The sequence below is a fragment of the Dasypus novemcinctus genome, chromosome 3, assembly GCF_030445035.2.
Source record: "Dasypus novemcinctus isolate mDasNov1 chromosome 3, mDasNov1.1.hap2, whole genome shotgun sequence".
In the NCBI taxonomy this organism is placed as follows: Eukaryota; Metazoa; Chordata; class Mammalia; order Cingulata; family Dasypodidae; genus Dasypus; species Dasypus novemcinctus.
This window is the reverse complement of record NC_080675.1, coordinates 69723347-69738944: the sequence shown is the minus strand read 5'-3', so window position 1 is coordinate 69738944 and position 15598 is coordinate 69723347. Positions and strand designations below refer to the sequence as shown.

Sequence of the window (15598 nt, the reverse complement as noted above, 5' to 3'; positions counted from 1 at the left end):
TCTTGCCCATGTGATAAAACAAAGTTTTTGACCAGATGTAGAACCAATTAAAAAAGAAAACACCTGGGGGAAGCCAAATGGTTGCAGAGTAAGGAGCTCCTGGAGTCAGCTCATGATACAGGGCAGTAGGTGGGATCACCCAGAGGTACATAAAACACCTGTTTGGAGGACCCAGGATACAAGAGGAATATGCTGCAATATCCTTGAGAGTGTAGATGGAGGACACTGCCCAGCTGCAGAGAGGATTCGTGAGTAGAACCCTCCATGATGCAGAAGTCCGTGCCCATGGTGCAAGCAGTCTCAGGAGCTATTCTGTGGTTGGAGATTAGGAGAGGAGCTGGGTATCCTTGGCCTCTCTAGGCAATGGCAGGAGTTTTCAGCCCACATAAACTGGTTTCTTGAGTACCTTTGAGCCCATTTCCACCTCTATCCCCCATAGGATAAGAGGACGCTGGTGTTCCCTCAGCCTCCCAGGGCAACTTCAGGCACTGCTGGCCTGCAAAAGCCTGATTGTTGGGCACTGTGGCTCCACCTCCATCTCCAATAGGACAAGAGAAGGACTGTTTGCCCAGCCTTTCTGGGTAACTGCAGGTGCTTTTGGCCCCCACAGCCTGGATTGCTGGATACTTGTGGACCCAGCCTCACCCCCAATAGGAAAGAAGGAGGCTGGTGTTTCCACAGTCTTTCTGGGTAATTGCAGACCTTTGGCCTACATGGACTGGACTATTGGATTCCTATGAATCCACCCCCACTCCCAATAGGATAGAAGTGGCCTAATGTCTCCACAGCCTCTCTGGAAAACAGCGGTTACTTTCAGGCAAAAGGGACTGAACTGTTTAGTGCCTATGGATCCAACTCTATGTCTTAATAAGATAGGAGGGGGCTGGTGTTTCCTCAGTCTCTCTGGGAAAAAGCAGTTACTTTCGGCCTACAGGGACTGAACTGTTAAGCATTGGTGTTTCCATTCCCACCCACTAAAGAACAGAAGGGACAGTACTCCCTCAGCCTCTCAGGGCAACTGTAGACATATTTGGTCCACAGAGATTAGATTGCTGGACACTCCAGAGGGTACATTCCTATCCCTGGCAGGGAGAGGGCCTGGTGCTACATCCGTTTACCTGAGCAACTGTGTCATTTTGGACCCATTCAGCATAGATTGCTGCCCACAACTATAGCTCCATCCCTGGCCAAGGTAGGGGAGGAAGGGGTGTGAAGTTTCATCAGTCTCCAGGTGACTACAGACAGTCTTGTTGTGCCCAAATTGAATTATTATACATGGCTGCAGCTCTGTCCCTACCCCAGACAGAGGAGAAAGTTGGGAGAAGCTTCATCAATTCCTGGGGCAACATGGGCAGGTTCAGTCTCCATAGCTTAAAGCACCAACTACATCCTTGGCTCTAACTAGACAACCAGCAAGGGAGAAAAGACAAGAAATCCTTAGACTAAAGGGAGAAACTGCACCAAGAATAAATACATCTAGCAAGCCAGATGCAGAAACCCTAACAGAAAATTACAATCCATACCAAGAATCAGGAAGACATGGCCCAGTTAAAGGAACAAGATAAACCTTCAGATGACATAAAGGAGTTGAGACAACTAATACAGATGTTCAAACAAATCTCCTTAATAAATTCAATGAGATGGCTACAGAGATTAAGGAAATTAAGAAAACATTGAATGAGCACAAAGAAAAATGTAAATCATACATAAAAAAATAGCAGATTTTATGTAATGAAAGGTGAAATAAATGAAATTAAAAATACACTGGAGGCATATAATAGCAGATTTGAGGAAGCAGAAGAAAGGATCAGTGAGCTTGAAGACATGGCAGCTGAAAGAGAACATACAAAAGAAGAGATAAAAAAAGAATGGAAAAAATTCAACAGGGTCTTAGGGAATTAAATGACAGCAAGAGGCATGCAAACATATGTGTCATGGGTGTCCCAGAAGGAGAAGAGAAAGGAAAAGGGGCAGAAAGAATATTTGAAGAAATAATAGTGGAAAATTTCCCAATGCTGTTGAAGAACATAAATATCTGTGTCCAAGAGGTACAATGTACTCCCATCAAAAATATCAAAATAGACCAATACAGAGACAAATACTAATCAGAATCTCAAATGCCAAAGACAAAGAGAGAACTCTGAGAGCAGCAAGAGAAAATCAATGCATAACATATAAGGGATACCCAATAAGATTAATTGCTGATTTCTCATTAGAAACCATGGAGGCAAGAAGGCAGTGGTATGATATATTTAAGATACTGCAGGAGAAAAACTGCCAGCCAAGAATTTTATACCCAGCAAGATTATCTTTTAAAAATGAGTGTGAAATTCACAGATAAACAGAAACTGAGAGAGTTTATAACAAAAAGAACAACTTTGCAGGAAATACTAAAGGGAGTGTTACAATCAGAAAAGAAAAGACAGGAAAGAGAGGCCTGGAAGAAAATCTAGAAATAATGACTGTATCAGTAACAGTAACTAAAAGTGTCAAGAATAAAAAGACAGATAAAACACAAAGATCAAAATGGATGAAATAAGAACTACCTTTATGGTAATAACATTGAATGTTAATGGATTAAACTCCCCAATCAAAAGATACAGACTGGCAGAATGGATAAGAAAATATAAGTCATCTATATGTTGTCTGCAAGAGACCCACCTAAGACCCAAGGATACAAATAGATTAAAAGTGAAAGGTTGGAAAAAGATATTCCATGAGTGCAGTAACCAAAAAAAAGCTGGGGCAGCTATACTTATATCAGGTGATATAGACTTTAAAAGCAAAACTGTTGTTAGAGATAAGGAAGGATATCACATATTAATAAAGGGATGATTCACCAGGAAGAAATAACAATCATAAATATATATGCATCTAACAAGGATATCCCAAGATACATGAGGCAAACACTGGCAAAACTGAAGGGAGAAATAGACATCTCTACAATAACAGCTGGAGACTTCCACTCTCAGCACCACTCAGTACACAACTCTAGGCATTGGATAGAACATCTGGGCAGAGGATCAATAAGGAAAGAGAGAGCTTAAATAATATGATAAATAGACTAAACCTAAAAAACATATACAGAACGTTGCACCCCAAAATAGCTGGTTATACATTCTTTTCAAATGCTCAAGAATCTTTCTCCAGGATGGATCATATGTTGGGTCACAAAGCAGATCTCAATAAACTCAACAAAATCAAAATTATACACAGCACTTTCTCTGATCATAATGGAATAAAGTTGTAAATCAACAAGCGGCAAGAAAAGGGAAAATTCACATACATAAGGAAATGAAACAACACACTCTTAAATAATCAGTGGGTCAAAGAAGAAATTTAAAGATAAATCAATAAATATCTCAAGACAAATGACAATGAGAATACAATATATCAGAACCTACGGGATGCCACAAAGGCAGTATGAGAGGAAAATTTATAGATCTCAATACTTACATTTAAAAAGAAGAGCACAAATCAATGATCTAACCACACACGTGGAGGAACTAGATAAAGAACAGCAAACTAACTCCAAAGCAAGTAGAAGGAATGAAATAACAAAGATCAGAGCACAAATAAATGATATTGAAAATACAAAAACAATAAAGAGAATTAACAAAACCAAAAGTTGGTTCTACAAGAAGATTAACAAAATTGACAAACCCTTAGGTAGACTAAGAAAAAAGAGAGAAGATGCAAATAAATGAAATAAAAAATGAAAAGGAGAACCATACTACTGACCCTACAGAAATAAGAGAGATCATAAGAGAATACTATGAGCAACTTTATGCCAAAAAACTAGACAATGTAGATGAAATGGATACATTCCTAGGAATGTACAAACAACCTACACTGACCCTGGAAAAAATAGAAGACCTCAACAAACCAATCACAAGTAAAAAAGATTGAAACAGTCATCAAATGGCTCCCCAAAATGAAAAACCAAGAACCAGATAGTTCCAAAAACCAGAACCAGGTGAGTTCTACCAAGCATTCAAAGAAGATTTAATACCAATCTTACTCAAGCTCTTCCAAAAAAGTGAACAAGAGGAATGCTACCAAAATCACTCTATGAAGCCAATATCACCCTAATACTAAAGCCAAATAAAGATACTATCTAAAAAGAAAACTACAGACCCATTTCTCTAATGAATATAGATACAAAAATCCTCAACAAAATACTTGCTAATCGAATCCAACAACACATTAAAATAATTATCCATCATGATCAAGTGGGTTTTATACCAGGCATGCAAGGCAGGTTCAGCAAAAGAAAATCAATAAGCATAATACACTGCATTAATTATCATGGAAGAAAAAAATCACATGATCTTGTCAATTGACATAGAAAAGGCATTTGACAAAATACAGCATCCTTTCTTGAAAAAAATATTACAAAGAATAGGAGTTGAAGGAAACTTTCTCAACATGATAAAGGCCATATATGAAAAACAACCCACAGCTAACAGTGTACTCAATTGTGAAAGACTGAAAGCTTTCCCGCTGTGGTCAGGGACAAGATAAGAATGCCCATTGTCATCACTGTTGTTCAATACAGTGCTAGAGGTTCTAGCTAGAACCATCAGGCAAGAAAAGGAAATAAAATGATCAAATTGTAATTAAAACTTTCACTATTCACAGATGATATGATCATGTATCTAGAAAGTCCTGAAAAACTACAACAAAGCTGCTGGAGAAAGAAATTATTTCAGTAGAGTGTCCAGATACAAGATCAATATACAAAATTCAGTGGTGTTTCTATACACTAGTAATGGGCAATCTGAGGAAGAAGTCAGTTAAAAAAATCCATTTACAATAGCAATGAAAAGAATCAAATATTTAGGAATAAACTTAACCAAGGATGCAAATTGCTTGTATTCAGAAAACTATAATGCATTGCTAAAAGAAATTTTAAAAGTCCTAAGTATTTGAAACAACGTTCTATGCTATGGATTAGAAAAACTAAATATCATTAAGATGTCAATTCTACCCAAATTGATATACAGATTCAATGAGATTCCAATTAAAATTCCACCAGCATTTTTTAAGCAAGTGGAAAACACAATTATCAAATTTGTCTGGAAGACTAAGAGGCCCTGAATAGCTAGAAACATCTTAAAAGGGAAAAGAGAAGTTGGAGGACTCTCACTTCCAGACTTTAAATCATATTACCTAGCTACAGTGGTAAAAACAGCATGATATTGGCATAAGGATAGACACATAGACCAGTGGAACTGAACTGGTGGTTCAGAAACAGCCCTTCATGTCTAGTGCCAAGTGATTTTTGACAAGCTTGTCAAACCCACCAAATTGGGACACAACAGTTTATTCTACAAATGGTGTTGGGAGAACTGGATATCCACAGCCAAAAGGATGTGAAAGAATACACTTGTCTCACACCTTATACAAAAATTAACTCATGATGTATCGTAGATTTAAATATAAAAGGATGTACAATAAAGCTTCTATAAGAAAATGTAGGGAAACATCTTCAAGATCCAGTGGTAGGTGGTAGATTGTTAAACCTTACACCAAAAGCACAAGCAATAAAAGTAAACATGGATAAATGGGACCTCCTCAAATGTAAACAATTCTGTGATTCAAAGGACTTTATCAGGGAGGTGAAAAGGCAGCCCGCTCAGTGGCAGAAAATATTTGGAAACTACTTATGTGATAAGGATTTAACTTCCATTCTACATAAAGAGATCATACAACTAGACAGTTAACAGAGGAAGCAGTCCAATTAAAAAATGGGCAAAATAATTAAATAGACATTTCTCCAAAGAGGAAATAGAAAAGGCCAAAAAGCACATGAGAAAACTATTCCATATCACTAGCTATTAGGGAAATGCAAATTAAAGGAACCATGAGATATCACCTAACACCACATAGAATGGCCTTTATTTAAAAAAACAGACAACAATAAGTGCTGGAAAGGATGTGGAGAAATAGGAACCCTCCTTCACTGTTGGTGGGAGTGTAAAATGGTGCAACCTCTGGGGAAGACAGTTTGGCAGTTCCTCAGGAAGCTAAATGTAGAACTGCAATTCCAGCAATTCCTCTTCTAGGACTATATCCAAAAGAACTAAAAACTATGACATGAACAGACATCTTCACACCAATGTTCCTAACAGTGTTATTCACAATTGCCAAAAGATGTAAACAACCCAAGTGTCCATCCACCAATGAATGACTTTTAAAAATGTGGTATATACATACAATAGAATACTATGCTGCAGTAAGAAGAAATGAAATTGGGACACATGTGATAACATCAATGAATCTTGAAGACATTATACTAAGCGAAGTAAGCCAGACAAAAGGACAAATATTGCATGGTCTCATTAATATGAACTAAATATGAAGAATAAACATGTGGAATTAAAACCTAGAGTATAGATTATTAGGAGATAAGAGGAGGGTTGAGAAGGACTACTGATGCTTAATGTATGTAGAAGTTTTAATTAACTTGACTGTAAAAGTGTGGAAATGGATAGAGTTGATGGTCACACTTTATCATGAGTAGCAACTGGTTTATAAGTGGGATTATGGCTGAAAAAGGTAGTCTGGGGAAGTAAATGTTAATAGAAAGAAAGCTAAAGAATAATCTGGAGACTGAATAACAGTGAACCCAGAGGTGGATGACGATGTGGTTGAGTGTACAAATATAAGAGAGTCCTCCTGTGAGCTAGAGCAGATGTATATTCTATTGCAGAGTGATGGGAATATGGAAAAGCATGAGAAAACTCTAATTGTTGTGACCTATAGACTGTGGTTAATAGCAATACTATAATATTCTTGCATCAGTGCCAAAGCTGTACTGTGTTCATAACAAAGGCATATGGAAAAAGTGTACCAAATGCACACTATGGATCATAGTTGGTGGTAATGGTCTAATGATGTTGTCTCATAATTTGTAAAAAAATGTTCCACTATGGTATGGTGAGTTGGTGAAGGGGTGTTGTATGTGAAATCTAAACATCTGTACAATTGTTTTGCATTTTTACAACCTCTGTAACAAAATATATCTTTTTGAAAAATAATGTGGGTGTGGGGGAAAATACACCAAATGTAAGATAAGGACTATGCTTGGTAGTAATATTTTGATGATGCTCCTGCATAGTTTGTAACAAATGTTTCACAACAGTGCAAAATGGTGGAGGGGTGATGTATGAGACCCCTGTATGATGTTAAATATGTTCATTTTGTAAGTTCACAATCTTTACTATACACTTATTGTTTATGCATGTTAATATATGAATGATATATATAAAAGAAAACACCTGAACTCTGATTCAATCACATTTATTTTTCCAAACATGTTAAGGCTAACAAGGTGCTTATGATCTGATAAATATATATAAACAGACTACATAACGTGTTTCTTAAACATGCAAAGCTTGAGATTTTTTACCTTGTATGGAGTTACTCAGTGAAGTAAAACCCAGCAAATACATTCTGTTAATAACTGGAACTCAGCTACAGCAGAAAATATTTCCAATTTACAAATTGTGTGTTTTGCACTTTGTTGTGCATAAGTTGTATATGCAGCTTAATATTGCCGTGGCTGATTTTCAGGTTCTTGATTATGTCATAAGAAATAATTCAGAGACACACCACAGTTACAAGAAAGTTAGAAAAAAGTTTAATAAAAAGAAAGTACACACTCAGACATGAGTGTTGGAATGCTAAAGGTAGAGACACGCCTCTTCTCTAGAGGTTTCTGGTTTTATTGGCTAACATTGGGGGTTAGGGTTTACACTGATTGGAGTATTTAGGACAAAATAGGGAAAATTCAATTGGGTGGTTTGGTTTTTAAGGATTGCTGTCCATTGATAACTGACTTCTGGCTGCTGTCCTTGAGCCCTGAGCTGGTGTGAGTTGATTTAGTATGCAGGGAGTGATGGTGGGGCCCTTTCTGTTTGTTTGTTGTTGGTTTGTTCCTTTCTGGCATTTGAGAATTGTTCCAAGTTACATTCTGATAACACAGCTGCTGGGTGGGAGCTGCTACCTGCCTTCTGATGCCTTGTTTGGTTAACTTGTTTGTGCTTCAGGATTTCCTTCCAGGTGGTGAAGGTGGTGTTTCTGTACCGGCTCTGCCTTCCTTAAGTCCCAATTCTATCCTGCCTCATTAGTAGTTAAATAACAGCAATATCTGAAATGACATCTAATACAATATAATGATATTTATCATATTGTATATCAACACAAGTATATATACACACAATTTCTACACATGTGAAGTATACATTTACAAAAACTACCAGTATGGATTCATATATTATAGCTATCGTAATGTTTTTCTTACTATGTACAATCCCAAAACAATGGAAATCTAAAATGTAAGGAAGTCATTTGGATATTTAGCTATATATATGTGTGTGTGTATGTGTGGGTATGTGTATCATATTAAAAATCTCTGTGAAGCAGAAAAAATATTAAAAAGAAAACAGTTTTGAGGGCAATACACTTGGGTAAAACCTATGATTTAGTGGATAAATCAACTTCATGGCAAGGCTTAAAAGGCAGAATCCTAGAGGAGGTTTAGAAAGTGAAGTTTTCTGGTCTCCGAGGTGTAGATATATTGGTTATATATCAAAGTTTAATTTTGGAGACATTATTTTAAACAATAATCTACCCACAAGATCATTTTATTTCCCACTTTGAAGAAATTTTGATACCATCCAGTAGATACACAGTTATCTTCTGAGGTTAATAAATGGTACAATAAAAGCATAAATGTCATGTGTCTTACAGTAAACTGGGGTTGAGAAGGAAGAAAAGGAGCATCTGGTGAATGTAAATTAGAAAATTGCTTAGATATGGCCCCAGGAAAATTTTTGCTCACACAATATTTTGAATTAAAAATAGATGAATTGATGAATTAAGAAAACATTAATTATTTTAAAATACCCTGCCACTATTTGCAAAATAAAAATTAAATTGCAAACAATTTCATGTTTTTAAACTCATTTTTTATCAAAATCGTAATCTCTTCATTTAATTTGATAAAATTGATTAAAATCTTGAATACCTGTTAAAATTGAAATTTTTTATGTAAAAAGTTAGCGGAATAATTATTATGGAGGATATTATATCTTATGGATATTTATATTTTCAGTTCATTATCTGTCACAGTGATTCATATTTTAAATTGTATTTCCATGTTCTGATTTAGTTGACTGAATGTGTGATCAAATTTTCTTTTGCTATAAATGAAAAAATTTAAACTAAAGCATAATGAAATAACTAAAGTAAAAAAGACTTTTATATATGTGGACTATGCTGATTAATAAACAGGTAGCACTGCATCAGAGTACAAAACACAAGCCTCCATTTCAGTGCTAGAATTATATTGTATAAAACAAAATTAACTTGTTTTTTGAAAAACTGCTTTTTTTTTGAAACTTCATCCATTAAAAGTGGTATGATTCTGTAAACTCATGGAATTAATAATTAAGTATAGGATCCCAGAAAATAGAATAAGGGTAAAGAATGGAAAGCTGAGAATTAATTTATGCAGAACTGGTAAAAAGGTCGTAAATCTTTGGAAATGAATAGAAATGGTGAAAGCACATCATAGTGTTTACAACTAGCAGTACTATTATTATACAGGAACACAGTGGTTGAAAGGGAAAGTCTAAGGTCATATATATTACTAGAAGGAAAGCTAAAAAATGTAACATGGGACTGTATAAATAGCGAAACCTCATGTAGAACATGTATATGGCTGATATATTGCATGTATAAGACTATTTCTATAAAATATAAATACAAATAAACTAAAGTCTTGGAAACTGAATAACAGCTATGTACAGCTGAGGAAGCACAGAGACATTGAAAGGCAATGAGTTTGTGTGTGTGTGTGCGTGTAGTATTATTATTGGAATAATGAAAATGTTCTAAAAATGATACCAATGTTTGTACACTTTGGATAGATCCATTCTTTATTAATATGTATAAGCAAAATTGATTTGTTAAAAAAGTGGCATTAAAGGGTACTTGAAGAATTTTTATTCTAATTATAAATCATATTAATAAAGTGGAAAAGTTTGATAATGCTTTGTTATCTTACTAAATAAGCATACTACTTAGTTCAATATTTTTTCCTGCTAAATATTGAAATTGTTTCATTCCTCTGTATTTATTATAAGTGAAAGCACTTACCTATATCAATCATATGACCTAACTTAGTCATCAAATTTTAAATTACTTTATTACATAATGCTACATGAAGAGTTTTCTCAAATATGTCATTAATTTTTTCAACAGATATTTATTGAAAGTCAACTCTATGCCAGGAAATGTTCTTGTCATACTAGGTATTATACATTGATGAACAAGGCAGTCTTGATTATCATTTCGAAGCAACTAATAAACTAATGAACACGATTTATAACATAAGATGGTTACCTTGAGAGAAACTTAAATTTCTCAATTATAAAAATTAACAACGGTAGCATAGTAATTAGGAAACTCCTCCATTTAAGCAGAAACATGAAGTATGAGAAGGTATGAGAAGAAGCCAGCCATATGCATATCAAGGGGGAAAGCATGCCTGGTAGACAGGGCTTCATGTGAAAAGTCATGAAAAGTAACTTTAATTTTGTCATGAATCTGAATGGAGGTCAGTGTGAATGGTTCAAGGTAGATGAGAGGGAAAAGGCAAGAAGAGGAAGACAGGAGCTTCATTGCTTGAATTTCATCTGGAGAAAAGTTAAAATGAACTTTAAAAGGAGAGTGTATCTTATTTTTGTTTATAAACATCATCATGGCTGCTGTGTAGAGAATGACTGGATAGCACATATTGAAAGCCGAGCAATATATCAGGAATATATATTAGTGGACCAGGTAAGAGATAGTAGTATATTGGATTTATTTAGTGAGAATATTGCTGGAGAGATGATGTAGGAGTCATGATATGAGTTGGATTTGATGTGAGTGAGAAAGTGGAGGAGAAATTAAGAAAGATGCTCAGGTATCTAGATTTGTCCCTGGATTGTTGGATGGTGGATTTTTTTATATATAGGGGAGAGAAAATTTTAACTTTGAACTTATGGAATGTGGATATGGGTGATTTCTATATTTGATATATGAAATCTGGAATGAAATAGGAGAGGGAGAATAATCAAAGGAACAAAGTCATTGAGAAAGTAAGAGAACAGGGTCCAAGAGGGATTAGTTTGGATAAGGGTAACATTTGATTCATCATGAGAGTAGGAAGGAGTTAGAATATTGATTCAGATGCAGGTAGATTAATATTTTGGGAGTAGGAAGTGAGGGGAGTCAGTCAGATAGTTTCTATTTTGAAAAGGAATTATAACTCAAGTCATATGGAAAGTGTTTTGGAACTGTTGGGTGTGATAGAATAAAATGGATGGAAGGTATAGAGAGTTGAATGACAAAGGGAAATATACCTATGATAGAAAGAAATGATCTTTAGTTAAAATAATTAAATGTATAAGCCTGAGATCCAATTCAAATTTTTAGATCATGCATTTCAACTGAGGGAAACCCATACTCTTTTGTGATTTAATTTAAGGATGTTCAGTTCTTTAGATTTTATCATTAGGAAAACAATGCTTATATTAACTGAGAATTGAGATTATTATTTTCTAGGTAAATATGATGGCTAAGGAGATGACCATAATGATTTTTGGCTATTTGCAAGGAAGAAATTGTAATTACAGATCTGGTGGTCAAGAATGGAAATGAAAACTAAGAAATGATAATGAAGAGCTATAAAGTGGTTTGGGAGTTTGGTAGTACACTAAATGAGGTTGAAAATACGTTCAAGTGAATGTACCTGACCAAGGGGCCTGTGATGATAAGAAGTTTTGGTTTGAGATGAAAATTTTTGAATTAAAAAATTACTATCATAGTAATTGTATATCACAGTATATTGGTATTAACTCTCAAGAATTATGTAGGCCCTGAGATATTATCCTACTTGCAAGTTTACAAGTTAGCACATTACTGTTTCATGAATGCTGACAGCTGACACAAGATTTCAAGGTCAATTTATTACTCACAACATTAGCAGTAACGACTGTATCATATTTCCTCCAGGTCCTATTCACACAGGGCAATGAAGAGTACTCTGAGCTTTAGAGAACTCAAAAAGTTTTGTTAATGTTCAATACTCTGGAGCCTTTTGCTCCAAAGGGAGAGACTATGTGCATATTCAAGGTTATGAACCCACCTGACCTTTTCTCAAGAAGGTAACACCGTCTCTTCTTCCAAGGGAGTTCACCATACAAACATCTTGAAAAGGATAGTATGGACAAAGGCAGCTCTGCTTGCAAGATGTGCAGAAATGGAGAGATTTGTCACAACAATATCCACCCCTCTTTCCTGCATCATATTGGTTTCTAGTGTATTTTTTCAAGAATATGTCAACCCTTTGGTCACACTGATATATCTGACCAACAAGACCTGCCAGGACCAACCCTCAGTAATGACATCAGCTATGTTTCTAAGAGGCCCACTTCCAGCAAGCTGAAAAAAATTTCATAAACCATCAAGTTCTACATTAGCCAAGTGGCTTTCTCGTCTAGTTTTTATTTGACATTTTCATTGTTTGGAGACCTTAATCCAGGAAGTTTCATCAGGTTGGAACTATTTTCATGAAAATAGAAATACATACTTTACCATTTCATAGTCAGTATCTTAAAAATATAGAGTGCAAATTTTCTGAAGCTACATGGTATAGTATTGCAATAGACAGAACCCAGAAGCAGATATCAAAATCCATATATCTTCTATTTAACCAGATATTAAAGAGATATGAAAAATGTAAAAAAAAGTATGAATCTTCTCAAAATTTGTTTGGAAAGTCTAGTCATCTTTATGTTATGTTTTCTGTTAAATGTTTTCTTATTAATATTTTATATAAATTAATAAATGCATTATAAATGGAAATGTTATGTAAATAAATGTTTTTATAAAATTTATCAGTATCGATTTCCAAAACAGCAAATATGGAGAGGAAAAGTCAAATAAACAAAAAGTTTTTTTGACAATCAATTGTTTTTAAGAGCGTGACAGGGTCCTGAGACTAAGAACCAATGGCTTAAGGTATGGAAGTAGATTTGTAAAACAAACAGGAGAAAGCTGCTCCATATTGCTCTTGGTAATATGTCAGAAAACACAGCTATGTCAGCTCTATAATCCCCGGCATTGCAGTCCAGCTTGGAGCAGAAGAGAAAAGATAAACTTGACTCCAGGGTCATGCCTTCCTAAAAAAGCAAAAAAGGAAAGGGCTGTGGAAAGTGTCTTCTTAGTTCTGACAAGGGAAGAACATCAGATGGCTTCAGATCATCCTTTAATACATAACATTAAAAAATTTAAATGAGAGCCTTTCAGATTGCATTTTCAGATAAATGATTGATAAACATTAGAAATTCAAGTGGCAGCTTTGGATAGCTCTCAGTATGAGAAGAGCTTCTTGTAGAAACAAATGATCCTCTATATTAGGCAAATACTATACACCTCACACTAAAAATAGGATACTGGAGAAAAAAAATCTAACTTAATCCTGCATTTAGTCTGACACACTCAAAATAAAAGGAAGGAATATTCCTTTGAAAATGGTATACTGTAAAAAACACAATAAATTTAAAAGACCTTTATTTTTGTGTCTTCAGTAAAATTCTAGAAAATGCATACTAAAGGAATCAAGAAATTAAAGCTTAGAGAATGAGAAAAGACCATTTTTTAAAACTGACAGAAGCAGAAAGAGCTAAAACAAATATATACTATCAAAATGAAAAGTTAGATTAATATTAAATATTGTAGTGTGCATACTCCAAAAGGAAAGAAGACAAAATGATGTAGAAGGAAAGTTAAAAAGTGTTCTGAAAAGGAGAAAGAAAAAGGAATATGAATATAAGGTAATAGAATAAAATAAAGTATTAGAAATAAAACGAAAATGCAGTGGTGAAAATGATGCAAAATGAGTGCACTCAACAAATATTAGGCAAAATTTTGAAAATAACAAATATCAGACCTATATATACTGGGAAAATATCTGAATTTTAAGGAATAGATCCTATAAGTGTATATCGGAAATAAAAAAAAATTTATCTAGGAGCTTTCAAAGTAACAAAATTCATGCTGATTATCATTTCTTTACTACTACAAATAATGTCAGAAAATAGTAGAGAAATATCTATAAAATTCTGAGTAAAAGAGTACAAAAATAGTTTTAGATGTTTACAATTCAGCTAGATAAAGCCAATTTATATGAAAACAATTACATACCTCAGCAGATCAAAAATAAATCATATAAAGAAGTTGAGGGCAATTGTGCCTATGAGGAGCAGACTTGAGCATACACTAAATAATATTTAAAAATTCTAATTAAATTATTTTTGCTTAATTAAGCTAGTAATTAAAAGAAATATACGAACACAAGAAATACAGTCATTTAAGCAAACATTATTTAGTGCCAATAAATTATCGTATTCTGCTCCCTAGAATAATTTTAAAAATGAATTTTAAGATGAATTGATAGGATAAATTATATTTTCTAAGATTAAATTAAGGACAACTAACATAGAATGTGTTAATAAAAGGGAAGGATAAATAGCATAGCAGATTTCTTCATGTAAATATGCCCTAATAACTTACGCCATACAAGAAAAAAAGTGGATTTAACATTCTATTTGAATATTCATCATATGTCCAGATATAAATATTGGATGGGTGTTCTTACTCATAAATTTGACATTAAATTAATTTCTTATGCAAAAATCATATTAATACTATATTTCATGTTAAAAGCCTGATGAGAAACTATGGGAACCACTAAATTTGCCTCATGATTTGACAGTTTATAATTTTAGGAATCATGTTGCCATCTGATATAAACATGGATTATAATTATTTATGTTTTTAATAAATAAATCTCAGCAAAATATTATGTATTACAGTAAAGAAAGTAAAAAGCTGAGAATGTGCCCAGTATTTATTCCAACCTTGATGACTTTTAGCTGAACCTTCCTAAGTAAGCAGATTAACATTGTTGATCTTGATTTTCTGTTTCTTAAAGTGAAAAGGTTTAAGTCATTTTTAAATGTCTGTTGCTGCATTAAAATATGGTGATGTTAAATAATTTCCTTGAGCCTCAAATACATTCAGTTCTTATGCTCTATGTTATTGTTTGATAAATCCACAGCTTGTGACCAAATCTGGCAATGAGGTCACATCATTTGTGAAGAAACAAAGATTTTTCAGTCCCAGATACTGTAATACAGAAAGAGAACCAAATATTCCAGGCATTTTTCTCTGATTAATTGATGGATAAATGCCTGAAATTGAAACTTCATAAATTATTTCTAATTACAGATTAGGATAGTGGTGTTCTTAGACCTAGACCTTTAGATTGAAAATGACTGAAACACATAGTCTATTTTTAAGTTAATAAAAATGATGAGAAAGAAAATATTGAATTGGACAAAAATGATCTCCATAAAAACAAACACTAAACAAACACTGCAGATCTGGTTAAACTTGTATGACATAAATTCTTGAATAAAATATGATGTGCCTCCATTAACATAGTGTTTTAAATACAAATTAATATTTTATAAATTTG

General features: G+C 34.0%; 1 long non-coding RNA gene across 4 annotated transcripts in view; it reads right to left on the bottom strand.

Annotated features, from left to right (window-relative positions):
• Positions 1-15598, bottom strand: part of LOC139438665 (uncharacterized) — a 138881-nt gene that overhangs the window by 86875 nt on the left and 36408 nt on the right. Inside the window, exons 3-4 of one of the 4 annotated variants that reach the window (XR_011648365.1) lie at positions 12203-12295; positions 7623-8167 (exon numbers count right to left, since the gene is read on the bottom strand). The exons of 2 other annotated variants lie outside the window; for them this stretch is intronic. This is a non-coding gene — a long non-coding RNA (uncharacterized lncRNA). Of the gene's footprint in view, positions 1-7622; positions 8168-12202; positions 12296-15598 lie in introns of those variants that run through there. One more of the 4 variants, XR_011648366.1, reaches the window with a different exon arrangement.